The sequence below is a fragment of the Giraffa tippelskirchi genome, chromosome 11, assembly GCF_054371585.1.
Source record: "Giraffa tippelskirchi isolate mGirTip1 chromosome 11, T2T-mGirTip1v1.2.pri, whole genome shotgun sequence".
In the NCBI taxonomy this organism is placed as follows: Eukaryota; Metazoa; Chordata; class Mammalia; order Artiodactyla; family Giraffidae; genus Giraffa; species Giraffa tippelskirchi.
Window position 1 is genome coordinate 27069558 of NC_137285.1, and position 5320 is coordinate 27074877.

Below are 5320 nucleotides of genomic sequence, written 5' to 3' on the forward strand. Positions count from 1 at the left end.
AAGAATTCAAGAAAGGTAAAATTAGAGAGGAGACATCAGTCCATATGATACTGTGTAACTCAGATTGGGACTTGAAGCCACAGTCTTTTAACTGAGATCACATACCTGGTTTCAGGACTTAATGAAGCTCTGATTCTTTTTTTTTTTTCAGCTAAGAATGCAAAAGAGGTGCTTTATTGTACATGTTACATTCAGTCACAACTGAGAAGAGAACTAGTCCATAACATCACAGGTCCAGGGCAAAGAACCAAAAGGGACCGGTTTGATACGAGCAAGGTGGGTCTCTCCAAGGTGGTCAAGGAGATCAGAATGGCCATAGGTGTTCCAGATCCTCTGAGACAAGTTCTAGATTGTAGGCATGCAGTCCAACAATTTGTACCAGCGTCCCTGGCCTCTGGCTTCCCTTGTTTCTGCTTCTGTGGCTTCCGTGGGAGTACAAGTTTACTTGGACCTCTGCCTCATCTTTCTTCTTTTGCACTTGAGCCTGCGCACTTGCTTCTTCCTCCTCTTTGCTCTCATGCACGGAGGTTTCTCAAAAGATTGTGCTAAGGCTGAGAGTGACGCTCAGATTCTTGATGTCTCATTGCAGAAAGAATTTAGTGAGACAAAATAGGTAAGAAGTGGATCTATTTACAGAGGAACCCACTCCACAGACAGAGCGTGGGCCATCTCAGAAGTTGAAAGTGGCTTCAAAATATGACGTGGATAGTTTTTAGGAGCTGGGTCATCTCATAAGCTAATGAGTGGGAGGATTAGTCCAGCTATTTCAGGGAAGGGGCAAGGGTTTCTAGGAATTGGGCCACCGCCCATTTTTTGATCTTTGATGGCCAACCTTGGAACTGTTACTGCGCTGGTGGGTGTGTCATTTAGCTTGCTGATGTGTTACGATGAGCATATACTGAGGTTCCAGATCTAGGGGAAGCTGGCTCATCTGCCACCTTGAACCTATTTGGTTCTACTCAATTTAAACTGTGTCCTCAGGCTATGTCTTTCTGTTTGTGCCCTGCCTCCCTCCCTCCTGTTTCACGTATGTCTTACCAACCTCCCAGAACTCTTTTCGCTGGAGTCCCTCTTGGCTGAGTAATGCACACAACACCAGGAAGGACTCTGAATGATTCGCCAGAAACCACCCAGAAACCAACCCCATTACTATAAAACCCAAGATGGGAGCCACGTGGCAGAGCAGTCTTCCTGGGTTCCCTTATCCTGCTGTTTTTTCACCTGGGTGCCTGTTCACAATAGTCTCTTGCTTTGTCAGCTCCTGTGTCTCCTTGCACAATTGACTTACAAGTGTTAGGCAAAGGCCCACTCTCGTGCCCTGGAAGCCACCCCCCCGCCCCCGCTTCCTGCAACATTCCAATCAAAAGTTATCTTGGAATTATCATTACAGAACGGAATATCAATGATATAAAGTAGAGCATTCCCAGGTAGCTCAGTGGTAAAGAACCTCCCTGCCAATACAGGAGATGCAGGTTTGATCTCTGGATAGGAAAGATGTCCTGGAGGAGGAAATGGCAACCCACTCCAGTATTCTTGCCTGGAAAATCCCAAGGACAGAGGAGCCTGCGGGCTATGGTCCAGGGGGTTGCAAAGAGTTGGACACGACTGATAGACTGTGTGTGTACGAAAAGTGAGACCACATAAAAATGAGAACATAACCAACAAAAGTAGAAGGTAGAAGGGCACAAGACAGGAAGAAGACTGTTCTCTAATGAAAGAAAAGCTGTTCCTCCTTTTCCTTGGCCTCTCCAGGCACCACCTCCGAGCACCTGGACTATGCACCCACCTGGGAGCTCTCCAGTCCTCTCCTTTGGCGATTTTTTTTTTTTTTTTGGAGGCTTTGGGCTTCCCTGGTGGCTCAGATGGTAAAGAATCTGCCTGCAATGTGGTAGACCTGGGTTCAATCCCTGGGTGTAGAAGAACCCCTGGAGAAGGGAATGGCTTCACATTCCAGTATTCTTGCCTGGAGAATTCCATGGACAGAGGAGGCTGGCATGCTACAGTCTATAGGGTTACATAGTCAGACACAACTGACAGACTAACATTTTCTGTCTTTTCACTTTTCATTATGTAAACATGATTGGTTACATTATCAGCCATTGGTGACTGAACTCAATCAATCTCTAGCCCTCTCCCCAGCCCAGGGCTTGGGGGGTGGGGCTGAACAGTCCAGTCCTGTAGTCACGTGGTTGCTCCCTAGCCACCTGCTCTATCCAGAGGCTCTCAGGAGTCCCCAGCCGCTGGTCTTCCTGTTAACATACAAAAGACACTCATCATTGCAGAGGTCTCCAGGGATGTTTTAGCAAGGACTCAATACATATATATTTCTTGTTATGTCACACTAATTTTTCATATGTTACAGCCGTATCATCTAAAACTAAGCCATGTATTTCTAAAAGAGGATGCAAAGCTTTGACTGTTATTCATAAACTTTTTAATTTTTAAATTTTTTTTAGTATTTATTTATCTGGCGGCTCCAGGTCTTAGCTGCGGCATGCAGGGTCTTTGATCTACCTTGTGACATGAGGGCTCTTTAGTTGCAGCATGTGAAACTGTTAGTTATGGCAGATGGGATCTAGTTCCCCAATCGGGGGTCAAACCCAGGTCCCCTGAATCGGGAGTGCAGAGTCTTAGCCACTGCACCATTGGGGAAGTCCCCCTCATAAACTCTTTAAAACTGAAAAGAGAGATCTTTCAAGAAGTAACAGTTGACAAAGAAAGAAATATTTATTTGCATTTCAAAAACTCCTTAATTCCCATTTCTCTCCTTAAATTCAAGTGCATGAAACGCAGCTCTCACTGAGAATAATATCTGCAGTCGAGTCACACTTGCACCAGTTCTATTTGTCTCTCTCTCCACACAGGACCTACCTGGCGTAACCATCACTGAATATTAACGATATTAACGGCAGATTTTCCTCGGCAAAGGCGCTTGGAGTGAGTTTTTGCATTTTTATCTTTGTACTTTCTGCATTGATTAAATTCTTTGTAATGCACAAACCTTCTTTTTACATAGAATACCTTTTTGCAAACCAGTCAATCCTAAAGGAAATCAACCCTGAATATTCATTGGAAGGACTGAAGCTGACACTCCAATACTTTGGCCATCTGATGGGAAGAGCCGACTCCTCGGAAAAGACCCTGATGCTGGGAAAGATTGAGGGCAGGAGGAGAAGGGGACGACAGAAGATGAGATGGTTGGATGGCATCACAAACTCATCAGAGCTGAATTTGAGCAAACTCCAGGAGATGGTGAAGGACAGGGCAGCCTGGTATGCTGCAGTCCGAGGGGGTCGCAAACAGTCGGACACAACTTAGTGACTGAACAACAACAACAACCTTTCTGCAGAGGACAAATGCTGAAGGCCTGAGGAGCACTAGCCAAGTTGTTAATGCTGGGTTACAACCTCCTGAATCTCTGTGTGTTATTCTATCCTTTCAAATTTTCAAAAGCCAAGGGAGATTGCATCTCGGTCCTTCAGACTGTTTTCCTTGTTTCTCATTTTGATGGATTTCACCTCAATCCAGGAGTCTGCGGTAGCAGTGTGGGAATCACCCCACCCCAGAAAGAGGGACCATCTGAAGCTGCCCTTCCAGGTGCTCCACTGACCTCCGCACACCTGGGTGGCCTGGGTAGCATGGAGGCAAATCAGCGAGGCCATGAGGGTCCTGCAGGGAGTTCTGGGCCTGGGGGTCTCCATCACCATGGCTGGGAAGCGGGAGGCATTCTGTCTGGCAGGTGGACCCAAGGTTCAGCCACCCCTGGGCACCAGGCCCCAGCCCGGACGGACCAGTATGGGGAGGGGGTGGGTGGAGAAAAGGAGAGAGGATGTTGGGGTAACAAGCAAGGCTCTGCCGCCCCTGATGTGGAGCCTGGGAAAGCCTGTTTCTTCCCAGAGCCAAGGCTGCACCTTCGCCTCCTTTCTCTCTGTTCCCCCTTCCTCCCCAGCTGCCCACTGCAGATGGACGGGCCAGCAGGAGGAAGCGGTGGGCGCTGCCACCATGGAAGCAAACCCACGGACGTGACTCCTAAAACTGGAGGGATGCAGGAGGCCCCGACCTTGATCCTACACAGCCTCTAAATGAGGCCAGAAACCTGGTGGCTGGGCTGGACAGGACAGCAAAGGAACCTCTCGAAGCCCCGTGATAAATCTCAGGCTCTTGGCAGCGTTTCATTCTCACGTTGCGCGGGTTCCCCGGGTGGCCACGGCCCCGTGGCCTGGAGGCCCCCAGAAGGGACCTTGCCCTGTGTTTCTGGAAAACCAGCTGCCACCCAAGTTAATTGCTTTATAATGGATGTGTGAGAACAATGGCAATTCGGACAACTGTTCTCTGTCCACAAGTTGAGATTTGATTACTTTTTTATCACTAAATTAAATTCCTTCTCTTGCTTGTCTCGTTACATTAAATCTCTCTAAATCTTAATAGACTACAGCTTCTCCCTGCAGCTTCGGGCGCTGATAACCCTGTGGGGGCCCTGGAGCCAGTAGGCGGGGAGGGAGGGGGTAGGCTGGGGAGGATGGAGGAGGGAGATGCTGGGGGCCCCTAGGAGACAGACGGTGCAGGGGCTCGGAGCTCCTCATACCCGGACAGTTCTTGCCTCTCGGAATAGCTACAGCCAGCTGACAAGCCTGGGCCTTGGGACTCTCTGGGGTCGAAAAAGAACAGTTGGCCCCACAGGAATGGCTGGGGGTTCTAAACCACCCTCCCGCCTGACTCCACAGCCGTGCATACGGCTTCCTGACAGCTGCCCCCAGGCCAGCTCAGCTGGGCAGAGTCCACTTCCTTGCTCCACAGTCAGGGGCACCTCTGATGAGACCTCACGAGGACCATCTGGCTGCACAGGAGCTTAGGAATCCCCCTACGAGGGTGGCTGGGGTGGGGGTCTTGGGAGCTCGCTGCAGGTGTTGGCAATGAAACAGAATCCCATCTGGAGATTTGAAGTGTTTCCCCTGACAAGTGACAGGCCGGGCAGTGATGGGAACTGAGCCTGTTTCTCAGCGCCCCTCCTTGTCTCTGAGCTCAGAACTTCTACACTGCATCCCGGAAGCCGAGCCTGCCCTGGGCTGACGTGCATGAAGGAGCCCATAAACGTGTGTGCCTTCATCTCCATGACAAGGATTGCATGCCTCCTGTGTGTTCACTGGCCTCTTCAAAGCGTCAGCAGTTTCAGGAAGACTATCAGCTGAGTGGGCTGAGCTGCTCTGCAGCGGCAGTAAATCCCAAATCTCGGCTGCTCCAAACTGTACAGTTTCTTTCCTCTTCACACTGCACGTCCATTGCGGCTGAGGCCTCGACCTCACTCCAGGGACGGGACGTG

General features: G+C 49.7%; 1 long non-coding RNA gene across 1 annotated transcript; it reads left to right on the forward strand.

Moving 5' to 3' along the window:
* Nucleotides 1–347: 347 nt before the first annotated feature.
* On the forward strand, nucleotides 348–4425 carry LOC145527936 (uncharacterized). Its single transcript, XR_014070011.1, has 3 exons — nucleotides 348–613; nucleotides 2865–2937; nucleotides 3017–4425. It is a non-coding gene; the product is annotated as an uncharacterized LOC145527936 (long non-coding RNA).
* Nucleotides 4426–5320: the final 895 nt, after the last annotated feature.